The sequence below is a fragment of the Dromaius novaehollandiae genome, chromosome 2, assembly GCF_036370855.1.
Source record: "Dromaius novaehollandiae isolate bDroNov1 chromosome 2, bDroNov1.hap1, whole genome shotgun sequence".
In the NCBI taxonomy this organism is placed as follows: Eukaryota; Metazoa; Chordata; class Aves; order Casuariiformes; family Dromaiidae; genus Dromaius; species Dromaius novaehollandiae.
The window spans coordinates 116,143,470-116,162,681 of NC_088099.1; the positions used below are offsets into that span (position 1 = coordinate 116,143,470).

At 36.6% G+C, this 19,212-nt stretch overlaps 1 long non-coding RNA gene across 1 annotated transcript in view; it reads left to right on the forward strand.

The window, feature by feature from the left end:
* LOC112986331 (uncharacterized) overlaps window positions 1–19,212 on the forward strand; it is a 41,938-nt gene that overhangs the window by 4,931 nt on the left and 17,795 nt on the right. The window contains exon 2 of the long non-coding RNA XR_003259985.2: window positions 9,952–10,072. This is a non-coding gene — a long non-coding RNA (uncharacterized LOC112986331). The remainder of the gene's footprint in view (window positions 1–9,951; window positions 10,073–19,212) is intronic.

Genomic DNA, 19,212 nt, shown 5'->3' on the forward strand with positions numbered 1-19,212 from the left:
ATAACAGTGCAGGCAGACAAATCTCAGCCTAGGAGAGATCAATAAAACAACTTCACTAAACTGAACAAAAGTTGTGATGTGAATAATCTATAAAATGAGACCAATTAAATATAGTGACTAGGAAGAAAATACAAGTTAATGTAACAACATTACTCTGTTGTAATAGATGATCTGGTATTCAACAGGATCTGTAATCAGTAATGACTAGCCTTTGGACACATTTTTTCCTTCTGTAATTAATCTTCTTATTTTATAACCTTAAACTCATTCTGAAAGAACTAAGAATCAGGCTGCTCTGAGACCAGGAGTCATTTCTATGTTGCTAACTAGTATGATGTGATCTTTGTTGATCCTAAGAATGGTTCTCTGAATAGATCTTCAGCAAACAGTAGTTTTTCACCAAAATTTGAGGGAGGAAGTAGCAGAATGACACCTTTTTCCAATAATGGTTTAAGGACCAGAAAGCTGTAGTAGAAGCAAATTTGCTAGATGAGAAAAGCCTATGTCACTAAGGGGGGAAAATTCAAATGCAAAGCATTTCAATCCTTTAACCCGTATTGCTATTTTAAGTACTGGCATCTCTGGAGTGGAGAAGGTCATTTTAGAAAAGGAATAACAGCTGCTAATTTCAGAGCTAGAAAGACAACCAAAGATATTTATGGTACTTGTAATAGTATGAGGCATGACCTCCACAAAGTCTCAAGAATCTGCAAGGAACTACTCCAGAATGGATTACTCTAATATTAATGAGGCTTCAAATACAACCAACACCACATGGCAACAGTTGTCAGTGGCTACCATAGCAAAGATATTTAGTGAGTCTACAAGGACATAGTATAAGCCTGTCTCTCTGTACACCAGTTGCCATAACTTATTTATTGTTAATATTCCTGTTATATTGCTATAAGTTGTTCAAATATAAAGGGAAGAGGAAGTCCTTTTGCCAAAAACATACAGAGATAGAACTACTTGGTCAGATTACAGATGTGCTGAACAGTTGAGGAGGAGGGAGGAAAATATGATTTAGTGAACTTAATGAATACACCAACTACTCTGAGTGTTACTGTTTCCTGAATGCCTCTACATTCATATGCAGAGTTTTGTTTCTGAGAAAATAGTCCACCTTGTCACCCAGATCAGAGAGAATAATCAGAAGTCACATTTTATTTTGTTGTTAATGAAATTATAGCATCTTAAGAATTGGATAGCTGTGTCCTGCACAAACTTGATTGACCGTTGGTCTATTGGGGGCTATCGAAGTTGCCAAAGACTGAACAAAGAAGCTGAGAGGTAAAGCAGGGATTTAAAAAAGGATTAACAGGGAGTAAATCTTACAGACATATGGAAAGCATTGGACAGGGAAGTGGAAGCAATGGATCAACTTTCACAGTAGAAGGAACCCAATATAGCTATTTCCTGATACCAGCCAAGACGTGTCGTGAGTGTCCTTCCCCCACGAATACAGTTGCTGTACCCTCAGAGATCCCGAGGGAAAAGGTGAGCTAGAGGTGAAACATTACATCCTTAAATTCAGGGTGTCCATTGTTTTTTAAATTATCTATACTTGCTTGGATTTTACTTTCAAATAAAAGAAAGTGTTACGGACAGAGATTTGTGAATAACATCTATGCAAGGCAGAAAGACTCAAAATTGCACGGGGATCCTGAGAAGGGATGTCTCTAAGAAGCCCATGCTGGACTCAGTGGTAGGTTGTTGTATCTCAAAGGCCTAATTGTCAGAGGGAAGGGTAGACAAGGATCTGCACTCAAAGAAGAAAAAGCCCAATAAAAAGGAAATGCCTCATGTTTGTTGGCATAAGCTCACAAGTAGATTTTCAGTGGGCGAATTCTGCTGAGTGTTCATGAGAGAGAGCTTACAATCTTCTGGTCTTGAAATACCCGATGGGGAACAGAGGAGTCATCTCTAATTCTTCCAATGGTTCAGCTAGGCTAAGCTATGGGTTTTGTGATGGATGTTCTGCAAATAAATGCCAGTTGCAATTTAGTTTTAATTCATTACATGAATTAAATGGGCTATGTCAAGTCTGCTTACATTCACTTTTGTGTTCCATTCATGTATACTTTGCACTTCTGTAGGATTTTATAATGCTGCAAAGCCTTTGCTAACAAGGATGAATGACCTCACTATAAAGTAAGTGTTTTATCCCTATTTTATGGGAATCTGAGGCACTGGATGATGAGGTGACTGACCTGGTATTATGCCCAATAGAGCTGTGGCAGAACTAAAAGCAGAACATTGGTCTTTTCCTATGGCTTATGACTGTTGATGGCAGAAAGTCCAATTATTTAGCTTGGTTTCCTGTTGGTTTATATCTTTTATATCCTGTACCCCCAGACTCACTAATCTGCCTACTGATCCCCTCAATACCTTCAGATTCATCCTGCCACATCTTTTTTAAGAATTCTCAGAATTTCTCAGAATTCCCAGCTGCCCCCATTTTCCTATCAGTGGTCTATGAAGTATGTGCTCCAGCCTGGCCAGCAGATTACATGCCAATTGGCTAGTCAGCAGGCAAAACATAAGACATGACCTGAACTGGTAGTTTTTCTCAGAAAAAGCACTAACTAGGTTTCTCTTCTCTATTCAGCTGCCAGTTTTCCTGAAACTTGCATGAATTTAACTGTCTTTAAGATTTTCATTCTTTCATCACATCTGCTTAAACTGGTCAATCAGTTAAAAGTGAGTGGGGGAGGATAAAGACAACATGAATGAAATACATCTTGCCTCCAAAGAAGCCACTTAAAAACAAACCTAATCTAGTTAAAATACGATGCTCATACATTAGGCAATAAATAAATCTATATTGAAAAAATAGAAATGAACTTTTCTGTGATTATTCCTAAAACAACCCAATACTTTCTTTTAAACCTCTGGTAATTGTGAATATCAGAGGCAAAGAGTGAGACTTCAAAAGTCAGGACACAGATCCTAGGTCCTTATTTTTTTTCCAGTCAGAGGAGAGCCTTGTTCATCATCTGGAAAGAAGAATAGATTCCATATAATGATTCATCTATGAAGCTGTGCTTGACTATTCAGTCTTTCATCCTTCATTGTTGGATAGGTCCATTACATATTGGGGTTTTTCATAACTATTTTTTGACTAAGAAAAATGCCATTGCTTGACACATGGTTCTTCTGTTTCTATTGTTCTGTCTGAGCCTCCTGATCCTGTCTGGCATTAACCTTGTGCTTGGCTGAGGTGCAGGTGGGTAGTGTTATTACACTGGGAGCGCTTGGCTTGTATAGCTACGTTTCTGTCACTATTTATCATAACAAATGCTTTTCCTCTTTTCAGTAGATTCCTGATTAGAGTCTGAAAGCTGGCTCAAGGGTATGTCTTAATATATCAAGGGCCCAATTCTTCTTCCAATTACATAAAAGTAAGTCCAGAGCAGTTAATACAATTGGTATAGATTTATGCCAGGGAGATCAAACTATAAATCCAAGCTTCTGCTCAATACATTTTCAGCTGTTTTGGGGAAATACGTAGGTGCACTGTGAATGCATCTGCTGAGGGTTAAAGACATTTGTATAATCTAATGTAAGTGCACACCTCAAATGAAAAGCCTGGTCTTTTTAGACTAAACAAGAGACAGGCTCCTCTTGGTCTATCAAGCTCGTGCTCAAAGTAACCTGAGATTTTTTTTTTTAACCCAAGTGAGCTCTGTGCTCATCCCAAAAAATCATAGGTGATGTTGATTATTTCCAATAAAAAATAAAAAAGTCATACTCTCTCTCTCATATAGCCCATCACAGGGACTTTTCCTGGTAAACTTTCATTCAGAACTGGATTTTGAACATGACATTTCTTCTCCTTTAAATCAGTGTGGGTGGAGCTGTTCACTCCCAAGAGCTTGCTATTTTTTGATTGCTTAATTCGATACTTCAGTTTAAATTCCCAATTTTGTATGTATATACCAGTTTATTTTAGTTACAGGACATCTGAACTTAATAGTAGTTTTGTCATTGAATCCAACATGCAAACATGGAATTAGGGCAGTAGAGCAGAAAACAGATGTCCAAAAGTTTGCTGCAAACCTAAGACTTAACTACGTTAAGTCCAATATAAACATTTAGCTGTCTTTTACTGTCCTTTATCCAGGGTCTGCCTTCCGACCAAAAGAATCAAATTAAAACAACACCGTGTTTATTCCAACTTTTGATAGCTGGAAAGATCGTAACAGAGAAGTCAGTTGCTGATAAGGGGTGAGTAGGCAGGAAGACAACGAATGTGTTTACAGGCTTGGTCAATGTTTCCTTTGAGGAACCCCTGAAATAGGCTGTTGCTTCAGATAGGATGGATATTTTTATTGTTGGAACTTCAGAACTAATTAATAGGTGTACAAATCTAGTTTGTACTACACTTTACGATCTTAAGGCAATTACGTATTTCTGCAGTAAAAAAACGTGCTGTTCACGTGGAATGCTATGGCAGGATCTGCATCAACGGAACTTGAAGTTGGCATCAACAATTCCAGGCACATGAAAAACACAGAGCGTAGAGCTCTTCAAACCACTAGACTGTTTTTCAGAAGTGCTGTAGCCTGATTAAATGATTCACGCCCTTGTTTACAGGAACCAATTGATCCCAGACTGTAATATGCTGAACAGCACATTCCTGAAAGGAATTTGCTGATGTGTTAACAAATGGTGATCCCAAGCTGTCCTGCTCTAAACTTGATCAAGGTTTCTTTTCCACTGAGCACTTGATATCCTAGCCACATTTAAAAGGGAGGCTGAGTCCTGAGAGGAAAATGAATATAATCATTTGTGGAACCGCAGTGGCATCTTTACAAAGGAAGCAAGCTGATGTGGCAGGGTGTATTCAAAACTCTTCTTGAAGGCAGATGTTCAATTGAAAAAGCTCTGATTTTTCTGCAGACTTGCAGGAGGAGGCATAGGCACTTTGTGAAGTAGATTTGTTCACAGAATCACTTCTGTTTGATGTTATCCCTTCACACATGGATAACAAACAAGACAATCAAGCAAATGATCACGGCTGTTAATACCAACTGTGTCAGGCAGAAAAGCATGCATTAGGAGTTTCCCACAGAGATGTTTTGAATAATAGAGTTACATTGCTGTCTATCATGCAGATGCCTTTTCTCTTTCTCCTAAATTCTATACACCATGTAAAGATAGTCCACATAAAATCCAAGTGTAAAGGGTTTCTTTACTTTTTTATTTATAAACATTGATATAGAATTCAGCATCTTTGTGACACAAAAATGGTAATACAAAGGTATGTTTAATAAAGTTTAGCAGAAACAAAATACAAGCAAAGACTGGCAGTTTATGGACAGAGTGTCAGTCTCATATATCAGATTAAAATGTATAGCTGTGCATTAATTTTAAACTGTCTGCTAGGATTGGAAATTTCTCAAAATCGCATCTTTAGGATTGATTTCCAACTGTTATGTTCCCATTTGACTCTGCTGAATGTTCAGCCTCTTTGAGAAACTGGTGTTGATTGCATAATTTTTCAGCTAGGATTCATCCTTCACTAGGTGCTGTTGTAAGATCACAGAACAGAGAGCTTCCATTTTCTTTCCCTGTTTTTCTCTATTTACACTTTTAGTCATTTTGGAGATGACATATCAGTGTTCCTCTCCCCAAAATTAGAGAAGAAACTTGGGCATGTAGTTCTTGAAATGTATTGAAAAACTGATGAAGTATCAACTAATTTCCTCAAAACATAAATAAAAACATAAAGCTTTACAAGTTTCAGAAAGGAATAGTCATATGAAAAGCATTGATATTCTCCAGCTAATAAAAAATTGCAAGAAGTGTCTGATGTCTGGCATTAAATTGATTATAGTCCATAATAAATCCCAAATACTCTGGTGTCTCATTGTTTCCAACAGGTCTGTGCCCTGGAGTTAGATTTTCTTATTGTTCAAATCAGCCAGAATTTGCTGAACTTTAAAGCAGGTTGAACTTTAAGTCTTGTTTGAACTTTGAGGCTATTTCCTTTCTCAGGGCTTTACCTAAGGGTGTGGAGGCAAGGATCTTCCTGATTTTCATAGGTGAAACATTTATCTCTGGTTAATTAATTTAATCGAACTGATTTGGCACTTTTAAAATCATTGCATTCATTTAGGTAATTATAGTGAACATACCATCATCATTTAATCAGGTAAATATTTCAGCATTTCAGTGAGGAAATGACTGACCCTCATTTACTGAAACAATGTTGGACCGATTTCAAAATGCGTCTTCATGTTCCATGTATAAGCTAGAAAAACGCAGAAGAAAAATGCTACAGTTGGTAACATTTGGTTTTCCACTGTGGAACCTAAAGGAATACATCTCTTAAGATCAAACTGGCTGTGTAATGCAGCTGTTTCTGGCTGCCTGAGGCATTTAGTTCCTGTTTTCTGGCAGCCATTTGGTACCTGCAATTTGGTTTAAACTGTATCTAAGCTGTGAGCACATCTGGGAGTTTCTCTGAGGTCCTCCACAGAGATGGCTGTCCTGTGAGATCCTGCCTGCGTGTTTGGATGACCATGTTTGGGTGAGATGTGAAACTACCCCTTTCCTTACCATGCTGAACCAGAGCCTGGGCATTCAGGCAAGGTCTGTAGGATCGAGGAAGCAGGATGGCATGTTCACAATGGAGCATATCCGTCCTTGCAGTATAAACGCAATCTCTGCGACTCCAGTCCTTAAAACAAACACACATTCTAGTGGAGTACCACTTACACTTAGTGTCCTGGCTGTTGTAAAAGTGAAATGATTAAAAGTACAGAGAAAAATCACACAGAAACCCAAATAGTCTGTGTGATATTTATAGCATTAAACAATAAATCATACAGGATAGCTACCTTCTTTGAAGCAAAAGGATATCATTGGAGAGAAACCATACAAACAGAAGTGCAGACACTTTTGTAAATATTGCAGCTGAAGCTACACAGACATCCAGAACAGTGCTGAACATATATTAAAAGTACAATCTGGCTCAGATCGTGTGAGATAAGAGAAGACTCAATGATGTCCTGAAATATATTGTATATAACATTTGTAATGAAACACAATATGACTAATTATATAATAATAGGCAATGATGCAACTCTTTCAGTAAGGACATGTTTACAACTGATTGAAAAATGGTAATCTTTTTTTGTCAGAAATGTTCCCCTTCTTGTTTAAAATTTGAAGCAAGAAAAGCTTAAGCCAGGTTTGTTTATAGACCATGATTATGCATAGCTGAGTGCTGTTAAAAGGAGGCTTGTTAAACCTTAGCTCAAGCCTGCAGAATTAGCAAAATAAGAAGCCATCATTCAGAACCACAAAATCTATGAAATGCCTTTCTGAGTTCTTCAGGTAGGACATATTAGGATGTATGCTAATTTTAGCTCTCTAAAACTAGGTATCTGCTTTAAGTTAGTTACCTGTGTTGTCTATTGCTCTAGTCAATGACAAGAGAGAAGTACATCCAAAGGGGCAGTTTTTCCCAATTGGAGAAGATTTTTGGGTTGACAGAATTTTCTGCACATTAAATTGGCCAGGAAATGAGCCACAGGATCACCCAGTGTTTGTTTAGAAGGGCAAAAGGTAAAATTTTCTGGAAGTTACATCTCACAACCAATGCTGAAGGAACACTGTAGTGATGATTCAGATCTGAGGAGTGTAATGAGACAAACATTAATTGCAAAACCGTATGCTTTAAAGTGGATACAAAAGTACAATGTAATATTATTCTAAGGAAATTATATTTTACTGTAACTACGGAAACAGTAAAGAAGATTAAAGCAAAATTTGTTCCATGTTCAGAACACAAGTAAGAGTATGTACAACTATTCAAATATATTTTTGAAAGCAGAATCACTTCACTTTGTAAACAGGAGATACAGTTGTATCCCATCTCTTAAACCATTAATCTCCTATTCTAGTAACATAGTTGAAATTGAGTTTGCTGTAAATGCCAAAGAACCATGTTTAGTATGCAAAGATCATATTCTACATCCTCAGATATTTTCTAAATCCTAAAATGTAATTCATTGCAGTCATCCTTCCCCAACAAAAATTTCACTTCCTCCAAGCAGCAGAGTAAAAGCTAAATGTGATAACAGTGGAAAGCAAAAACCTTTATGAATGAGACAATAGAACAGCCTACACCTTGAGTTAGTTGCTGATTGTACTTGCAAAGACAAAATGAGGTTATGAGTGAGGCATGCAGACTTTAATAAAACTTCATAGTTTAAACATTATCTCAGAAGATTTTTTGAGGCAGCACAGAACTCACAGAAACAAAATTCACTTGAGTGTATCTAGAGGCAATGTTGGATTTGCATTTAGAGAAGGAGGCTTCATGTTCTAGTTTGTTTTATATATTATTGAGTATTCCAAATTTAAATCAAGGTCATTTGGTATTATTTTTAGACATAAAATATTTTAAAGAACAATCATGCAGATCTTGGAGTGCTAGCAGGCAATGAAGTTACAATAAAAAAGATGCAATTTGGGTAAGGAACCATAAAAACAGAACTGAAGGATTTACACAGATTTTCCATTGAGCAAGAGAAAAGCAAGTTAAAAGAAGTTAAAAATCAGTCTAAAAATCAGTCTACCATACTTTTATCTATTATAGACATATTTTGAGCCATGAGAGCTTAAATACAGATAAAAGTACAAGCAATAGGTGATATATCTGAGAAATCTCCAACAACTGCTGATAGAAGCAAAAAAGGTAAAATTGCAATTCTGCAAGGCACAGATAAGGCAATAAGGGAACACTAGTCACTGCCAGGAAAATCACTGCAGGCATCAGAACTGTCATGGTCCTTAGGTACAGAATGATTCAAGAGACCAAAATCACCAGTATTACCAAGTCTCTGTAAGAGTGGTTGAAGCTGAAGTCTCATCAGTTCACTCACTGTGGTAGCAAATGTGCTGGTGCATCTTTAATCAGACAAGTGAGCGCAGGCAAACAGTTAACTATATTTGATACAAGCCATGTTTTTCCAGAAACTTGAGCTTAGATTTGACTGATCCAAGCTTTGTGCTTGAACAGTTCATAAAAGTGGCATAGCACCACTCCTGACAAATCTGATCACCAAGTGCTTACCTCCTGATTCACAACAGTTTATTGGACACGACATGGTCTGCATGTTAAAATATTTGTCCACATGTGGCATAGCACAGGCAGACTTCAGAAAGCATGTTATGACTTGTTAGTCATCTGTGTCTATACTACATAGGTCAGACAAGTATTCCATTAGCACACAAAAGTTTCTTCCAGTGATAATAATTCCATTTATAATAATAGCAGCAGTAATAGATCTAAAAAGAACTTGGATCATCTAGTTTATCCCTTTATTGAAGTACTTCAGTTAAGAATTTTCTCCTATAGAAGAGATTGAAGGGATAATAGACAATAATCCTTTTTACAGATCCTAGTCTGGCATTTCCCGCCCCTGTTTTTTTCTTTTAAGAGCATAGCATTGCTAATTGTGTTCAATTTATGGTCCACACTACCCTCATGGACTTTTTTCCTGAATTCCTTTTTATGCCTCTATTTGAGTAATTAATCAGTCCTACTGCAACATGTTTTCTTCAGTGAAAGGAATTTTAATTATTTAAGAACATTTGGAACTCAAATTTTTTCTTCTAGCTTGCTTGAAACCCCCTCCAGGCTTACTGTTACCTATGAATTTGAAAAAATATCATTTTAATTGCCCAGACCATTAATTTAAATGCTTAGTAGTGCCAGATCCAGGTCAGATTTTATAGAATCTTGACTTGATACATTGTAACTTTCTGATTACTAAGGTACTTATCCTAATTGGTACAAAAGTATTTATTTCAAATTTTAATCAAAAAATCTCAAAAAAGGAAGCTTGTTCACAGAAATACGTCCTGTTTTTAACAGGCTGAGAACCTTCAGAATAAACTTTTTACATTATATTAATAAAACTCATTCATCTGCAGACAAAACTGGACTATATAAGAACTCATGAAAATTAAAGAGGAGACACCCAGAGGACAAAAATAGGGGTTGAAACCTGCTGAACATTGGCTCACCAGTTCAACAAAACCAAATGTGATCCAGGTATTGGAAAAAATTCTACTTTTTTTGGAAAAATGTGCAGTAGTCCTGTGCTATTTTATACTAGCATAGTGCATCATTTTTATGTTTTTTTTTTTTTTGTAAACTCTCAATGTTAACATATGAGTTGATGAGCTTGGTTGGTGCAAGAAAGCTTAGCAAAAGTAGAAAAACAATACTGATATATGTGTTGACAACAGCAATAGTTTGCTGAATTGTATGAACAGGAATTAAAAACATAAAATACGGAAGAATTCCTGATGAAGGCATATGCCAGTTCTTAATGAGGGAATCACTTGCTCTTTGAGCAGACTATTCCGTAAATTCCTCAGTCTAGAGTTCAGAAAGGTGGAAGTAAAAACATGATATAAGATAAGATAGAGTGCTAGTACAACTTTGTATGACAAATCCAATATCTTCATATATAATCTGATTAAAAATAATAAAAAAATTGATTTGTAAAGCTGCTGAAACATTTGTTCCTTCCGGCTTTGCAAGAGAATGTGGTGTTTAGCTTCTAGTTAATGTACTCCTTTCAGTAATTGCTGCTGCTGCAAATTCTGTCATGTAAATCAAAATATTTTAATAGCATTTTATTTGGCAGGTAAATGGCCATCACTGTGACATTCTTCATTTCTGCATAATTAACTGATGACAATAAAAAGCTTTATTTGCCACTGGTGCAAAAGTTTCTAGAATAAGCTTCCTTATGTAATTATATAAACAGGTATGTAGTTCTTTGTGCAATTACAGACTTAAGAACATATTTTGTTAGTGTTCACATCTGGAGGAATCCAATCTGCTTTTTAGTTATCAAGGAAAATGTCCACAAATACTTTATAATGTATGTCTACAAATACCTTATAATGTAAATAAGAAAAAGTCAGTTAGCATTGCTGCATGACATTCTATTCTTTGGATCCAAGATAGGATTCATTTATGACAGCAGCATTATTATTCTCAGTATAATATTGAGATTCTGTAACATGTACAAAAACTTAAGACATATTTCTCCATAAAAAGTAATTACTTGTTATCAGGATGAGTTCCGCTGAGTACTCCATTGATTTGCCAATAGTCACAAGTCAAAATATAATTCATGACTGTGGTGTTTTAAGTCCTACCAAAGCAGACATGCAAAATGCAGAACAGAGCCCAAAAGTTAGTGCTCTTACAAAAAGGCACATATCTCCATCTGTGGTTATACAGTCTCTGCTAGGGACGCTGGATGGCTGAATGGCAGCAAATTAATGGTTTTACACAAACGTACATGCATTAAGTATAAAAGTAAGGGGGAAAAAAGGTCATAAATAATACTCAGGAACATCCCTGGTAAAAATGAATCACATTGTAAAGCAAAGCAAACAAACAAGCAAACAGAAAAAACCCTGTGAAATTGCTGGAAACATCTAGAGCACGTAAGATGCCTCAAGGTGATTTGTCACAAAGCATTAAACACTTTTTTTAAAATCAAAAAAATTAAACACTTTCCTTCATGTTCTCTCTAAGTACAACAGCTAATACAGTTACATGCAGGGATGTAGATGTAGATCCCCGCGACTCAGCGATACAAAAGCTATGGTAATTCTCTTGCTGGCGGGAGACTTGGCATACTAAGGATCAGATCTTTTTTGTCTGAATGCAGAACCTACAAAATCTAACACAGAAGCAATTAATTCTCTGTCCATTGCTGGAAGCCAGCAATGTAGCTTCTGAATAAAATGCATTTTCCTAAGATGTACCTACTCGCTAATTTTAATAAAGGACTTTTGAAATGTCTTACTCTTGCATGTTTAATAGTTTACAAGCATAGATATATCCTTTATTGATTTTTTTCTGGCATTTTCATATAACATAACATAACAATAAAGATTAAAGGAATTTATTCTTCTTCTGGCTCATACCTCTCAGGCTGAGTTTTATTTTCAACATAACAAGCCTCACATTTCCTAACCTCTGAAAACCTCAGGCACAACAGGTCAGATCTGGAGCATGGAAGAGCTAATCCCTTTTCTTAGGGCTCCCCACAAAAGCCCACAAGGGGAGAGATATTGCTGAAAGTATTTATGTCCTGAAGTCAGACATAGCTGCTCCAGATGTGATTTGGTGCTGTCTTGTGGATACCACATTGATAGGAATTGCAGAAATGAGAGGAAGTGTGCACCAAAAAGTCATGGCCAGAAAAATTTAGAAATTCTCTTGTGAGGTACTATATTGCTCAAAGGAGGAGTTAAGAACAGGGTTATGCCTTAGCACCATCCTGCCTGCAGCATTTTTGTATTTTTGCCTTTACGAAGTTACCTTGGCTGTTGCACCACTGCATTATCTCCTGACCTGTCATATGAGTGCCTGTGCCGTACAGTGCTTGCTGTAGGGGACACTAGCTTGTAGTATTCTTTGTTGGGGAAATCACTATGTATCTATACAGAGTTATGGTATTAGGTATGACTTTAAGGCTGAGGAAACCTTAAGATAAGCACCAAAATGCAGTATATAATGCAATAATGACTGAATAATTATTTATATATTCAGCGTTTGCCTTACAAGGCTGATCCTTCTTAATCCATTGTATAGCTCTTCCAGAGTTTTTCTCTACTTAGAATAGAGCACAAGCTCATTATAGAAAGATGAGTGACATAAATATTGTAGCTAGATATAACTCAAGAAGGATATACATATTTTTCAATGAAAAGTGGTAAGTCATCTGTAAAATCTAAATTCTTCCCCAAGGAAAAAAGATATTAAAAATCCCAAAGTGGATAATTGCCTAATGAGCTATGAAGTGCTATCAAGTTAGATAATTCAATATTAACCTTCAGTATAGGAAGGAAATCTGCTTTTTTAAATGTCACAAAAATGTTGAAATGCTCCATTAGCTAAACCTCTAGGGCTAGAAACAATATTTTCTAAAAAAATCAAACATTCTTCTTCAAATATGCTAAATATTTTTGGGAAGATGTCTGTCTATATCTATCACCAGCAGACTTATCTGAAGATAAATCACTAGCTTGTACAACAGACCATCCCTCTGCTCATGTGAGTTTTCACTGAACCTGCTACAACAGAAGGAAGATTCAGTTCTTCACATGTTATTTTACTGTAAAGTGTGATGCAAGTATGTTAATTTTCTAGAACTCGATGCCGTAAGTTTGTGCTATGGCTGCTATTTAATGGTTTCTACTTAACGACGTGAATCGGCCAACTTTTCTGCTTCTGTTTTCCTTAGGTAAAGTTGCTGAAGTTGCTTTAAGCAGAAGTTTCTTATGTGAATCAACTGATAGCTGATTGAAAGCAGAATAGTGATAAGACTAAACTAAGTCACATGCATTTATGCAAACATGATAATGGATCATACAAATCAAAACTTTGGAGAGAATCATTTATAAATGTCTTTTCCTTGCTTTCAGCACAACTGCTGTTGAAGCTCGCTAATGTAATCTGCCTTCTAATGATTGAAAAAGATGATCAGATTCATTTTACCTTCTAACCAAATTAGTCCCTTTAATTAAAAAAAAATGAGGCTTGCATTCGTACTTCTAAATCCGATGGTAATTTTAATCCTGCAATTTTTGTAGTTCCTTGCACTTACTGATTTTGCATTTTATGGTTCTAATATTCAGTCTGGAGTTTTTCGCATATGATTAATTGCACACCATTCATCAGGCATACGGTAAAAAAGTTTTAAACTTTTATTATATTGAAATGCTCTTGTTAGTTATAAGATAGTGGAGGAAGAGTTTCAAAAATGTTACATATTTAGACGCATAATTTGTGAAAATCCCTTTAAAATTGTGTTGCTTTGCATGATAACGATCTGGTTATGAGAATACATTTAGGATGCTGTGTTCCTAATCACACCTTTTAGAGTTCTTTCTTCCTTCGCAAACTTTTTCCCATTTATTTGTACTTCACAGTCCTTTCCATAGCATCTCGCAAAGAGCTTCGTAAGATGTAACTAAAATTGACAACCCTCAGAGGCACAGTATTAGTATTCCTGTTTTACAGCTGGCCACTCTGAAGTCCAGGCTTGCCCAAGGTCAGTATGTTTCAGGGCAAGAGTGCAGAACAAAACTGACCATAGCCCCAGGCAAAATCGCTTCCCTGGGGCATGAACCAAAACCCGAGGGGATCTTCGCTTCGCTCTTTGGCACCCGCATGATTATTTTATGAAGTTTCTTAAAGTTAAATCACCACAACAAAAAATTTTGGTTAAATAAGGTTATGCCAGTCAAGGACAACAGAAGCACAAAACAGCTGTTTTAGCAACACAGGTAAGAAATCACCCATGCGTTCTGGAGTGACAGAGGCAGTAAGCAAGAAAGTATGTTCTCTCTGAGCTTTTGTGTGCTGTGGTAATCACCAGAGCTAAATACAGTGCAGAATTCCCTGAGCATTTGGCAGTGTGGGCCTTCAGAAGGACACAAAATTACTACAAAAAAATCTTATAATCTTGGGTCTTAAGATCCTTCTTGCTTTCTCTAGCAGCACTAAATTCTCTGTGAAATTGGCTGTCTAATATGCCTGATCTCCCCTTTTCAGGATCAGATAAGGGAAATGAGGTTACTGTATCACTAATCAAAACAACTATATTAATGGCCCCCTTTTTTGGATTAGGCCAAACAGCCGCTCTGCCTTTGATATGCTGAAGTTAAGAGAAAGCCTGTAGTGATCATGAAGCCCAGGGCAATAGGCTGGTAAGAATGTGTGAAATGGAGTCAGCAGTAATAGACTGACCACTGCAGATGGTGATAGTCAGCGTGAACTGGTAAAATTAGTCAGCCCAGCACAGCAGCCACAATCTTTGCCAAGGACCACTTTTCCTCTGAATGGTCATGTACCCACTTGGAAAAAAGCTCTCTTTCTCCAGCTGTTGCTCAAGACACTGATTTTATGAGATCTCCTTGTGCAAAGCCTTCCCTCTTGCTCCCCACCCAGGGAGCTTCCCCATTCATTTCCCTGACTCAAGCTGCTCCCACTGCAGGCTGAGCAGGCAACTAAGTTGTTTGCCCGTACCAGTACAGGGCTTCTCTAACCTGTGGCATTCAGCAATTGTTAAGCATGCACAGAGTTTACTAGGGTAAAAACATCTTGGAGAACAGAAAGATATTTTTTTAAAAAAGAATTTTTCTCTCTATTTATATCTTCTAACGAGAATGCTAGTGCATAGTAATTGGGAGCACAAGCTGATAGAAAAAGAGCATCTTAGTAGTGGCACAGCATTATTAAGCTTTTGACTTTATCTCCCTACATACCCTACTCTTTCCTACAGGGTGAATCTTGTAGAAAGTCTATGGAAGTGCTATGAAGAATTCTCCTCTTCTCTCATTACTCCGAAATATGAGGATACTATCCCTCAGCATAACTTCCTACCTCACGTGCCTCTCAGGCCCTAGGCCCTGACGACCCTGTACAGCAGCTAATTATGGTTAGAGGACTGCAAAATGGGTGTCTTTGAAAACAGAGCTTTAAAGAAGCTAGAAACACAGCATTTTTGGAATCAGACAAATAGATCCTAATTATGAATTCTTCCTAGCTATTTCCTCTCAGCCAGCCTAGTTCAGCTGAAGATGTGCTGCACATTGGAGGCAGTATAGTTACATCAACTCATTCCATCTGAAGACTTCAGAAAAGCAGAAATGTAGAATAGTTATTCAGTATTCTTAAAGCTGAGGTAATTAAACTGTAAGGTAGAATTCTAACAGCTCAATTCAAATTTCCTGTTAAAAAAAATGAACTGGCACCAAGAATTGCTTTTTCTGTATAAATTAGTTTTAAAAATGTCAGATAAATGTAAGGAATGGTTATTTAAATAATAGTACAATGAATGAATGAGAAAATATAAAATGGCTGATTGGTCGGAGAGGAGGACTAGATTGGAACAATTTTGGGAAATAGCATAGCCCTTCTGTGTTTTAAAAGCAAGCACAGCCAATTTCCCGCTGCAATTTCTAAATGACAAGAAACCACTAAGTACAGAGAAGTGGGCAAAAAGAAGTGTGACTTGTGAAACTTGCATACAATCAGGAGACTTCAATAAAGTAAGAATCCTAACTTTTAATCAAGAAAAAGTACAGAAATAAAATAGTGAGGAATAGCCTACATCCAAGCACTGGGAAGGATCCAGACACTGGCCACGGCTGCCAGATTGAGGTTTTGCAGCACATATAACATCAGAATTGCTCTGCTCATCCTGGCCAAGTCAGAGAGAGAGATTTGGTGAAAACAGAAAGGAACAGGGAAAGCTATGCCAGTTCAAAGTTGGACTGCAGGTCTTCCAAGACTGAAACCATCTCTCGTAAAGTAGATTGGCTCTGAAGAAGATTGGCCCTGAAACTATATCAATTTAGCCAGGGCTGGAACAGTTTGTGAAGTGAGAAGGTGATCGACTCTCTGCATCTTTTCTGTTCTCCTTTTCTTCTTGCATTAAGGGTATCTTGGGAGAGAAACATTTCTGACCTACTACTGGAAACTTTCATTTTCTAAGAGATTTGAAAAAGGATCTTGCATTAAAATATATAAATATATAAGAATTGGCTTTTCATTTGTAAGATAGCAAATATATTTTGTGAGGGGAAATATATTTTTTTCTAACTCCTAGATACCAAAAAAATTTTTCAATTTATTTTGCTTATTTCTAGTTTCTTCCAGTGTTGATAATTGAAGTTACTCATATCTATGAGTACAGATCAACAGAATGATAAATATTTACCTTACTGAAGCCATGCTAACTTTTTCCAGGCAGGCCACATCTTTCAAGTTTTCCACTAGTTCTATTGGTTCTACTGATTTGCCCAGTAGAGATGTCAGACCTATAGGTTTCTTGGTCCCTATGGAGCTTTAAAAAAAATCTGTTATCACACTTGCCACATTCCTGTCCTCAGGTACCAAGAACTTTAAGCCAGAGGTTAGATAGTACTGTTATTAATTCAGCTATTTCATCCTTGGGATTTGTTAGAACTCTTGGGGGGATATGATTCAGCCCTGGTGTTTTTTTAGAGTTTTGTGTTTTTGTTCCACAGCCATTCCAACAATCATTTCAGTTTCAGACAGATCATTTTCTGATCCACTCAAAGAAGGGGATTATGGAGTGGGAATTCCTCTTCAGTTATTTCCACAGTGAACGTCAAGGCAAAAAAATGTGTAGCATTATAGTCTGATCATCAGCTGTCCCTACTAACTGTGTACTGGGTTTCTTCTCCTGATGTGTTTGATGTGTTTTATTTTATTATCTACTTGCTCTTCAAAGTCTGTTTTGGGATGCCTTATTTTTATTTTGTACTTGATATGTCTGAGCTTCTTTCATCCTACTTTATTTTCTTCATTTGAATAAGTAAGATTTCAGCATTTCAAAAGATGTTTTTCTGCTTCTAGTAACCTCCCCGACTTGTCATTCTGTCTTCCTTTCATCCTTATTCAAGTCTTTCAAAATGTGACGTAATATGCATGTCACCTGTAAGAATTTAATTCTCTTAGCTTTCTCCTTTGGCCTCCTTTTTAACAGGCTTCCTCATTTTTGTAGTGTTCCTGTTGGTGAAGTTGTGGTGGACTTTTTCAGCTTTTGTTAGCCTATAAGACTGTTGAATCTACAAATATGATGATGAGTATGGGCAGCTTCAGTATCTTCAGCTTTAAGCTTGGGAGCTGGAAGCTGTGCACTTTTCAGGACACTGAAGATGTCTCAAAAATCACTCAAAAATCTTTTCTGATGTTTTCAGTTGGTTCTTTATTTGCTTTTCATTTAAGATAGACTCCGCAATTAAACAGCTGAAAGCATTTTTTGTTTTAATGTTTAAAGTGTGGAAAGTTTGTGGTTTTGGAGCAAAAAATACAAATATGTATAACATAAGCTGGAATCAGCTTTGCTAGTTCATGGAAACTACTCAGGTGCAATGCATCTGTTACTCCAAACTGCCTTCTTTACTTTAAACTAGATTGAATCTATACATTATGTATAACAATGTTATACATTAGAATCTTAGCCAAAGCCCTTCCTGCAAAGTCAACAAGATTTTTTCAGTTTTATTTCCATATCCTTTAGATATGTTCACACGTTCTTCAGTTAGCTTAACCTGGCTGACTTCTTTCCATTCTGGGAGTCTGTTTCTTCATGGCTTCCTGTAATAGTTCAGGAACTGATAGAATAGTTTTGTGTACAATCTTTTTCTTGTAAGTAGAAAGAAGGGTGTTTGAGGTTATATGTTATTTTTGTTCTCACAGCACAAATTCCCGTATGCTCAAGACAACATGATTCATGAACAGTAGCTACATTAGTGATGGTGCAGAACGATGGTGCAGATGGAACCTCCAGCTCAGGAAGATGACAGAGAGCTGATTGCTGGAAACTGAGACGATATATGAGGGGAAATATTACCCTTTATGTGTTGTCTTTCTTCTGTTCCACTGAAAGAAAGCCAGTCACTGTCCAAGACAAGATCCTGGGGCATATTTTTTTTGGTATAACTCCATATGGTGGTTCTTATAAAAAGTGAAGCTATTGAAAAGGACATGTTTCATGAAGTTAGTTAGATTTCCCCAAAACTTTGTTTCAAAATGAAACAAAGGAAAAAGTCCTGACATTTTTCAATTATTCATTTTAAAACTATTTTTGCATTTTAAAGTAACTTTTAAATTATGAAAAAGGTTTTCACTGATGTGAAACAACTTTATTGTAACAAAATGTTTCTATTAATCCAAAGTCTTTTTCTCCCAATATCTTCCTTTAAGAAATGTCCAACAATAGTCAGTTTTTGATGCTTTTCAAAGAATCACGGACTTCACAGTCTTGAAAACCTTTACAAAGCAAAACATTCAAAGCCTTGAAAATACAAACAACTTTAACAATGAGCAGAACATAAAGTCCATCCTGGCATATGAGGAGAAAATATCAGGTTATATTGAAATGAAAAGTAGCCTTCTGTGCTTTCCTACAGTTTTTATTATAAAAAACATTAGGGCAAAACAGATCAAGGAAAGTAAATTTAAAAGCAAGCTACCACCAGGGTGTGACTTGGAATGTTTTCTTCATCTGTTATGAAGTTCTCTCCCCAGTCACACTCTGCTGATCTTCATTACAGCTTGAAAGGTGAAAACTTTTGTATCTATCTGTAATGTTTCTTTCCTTAAAGGAACATGGTTACCTCGGC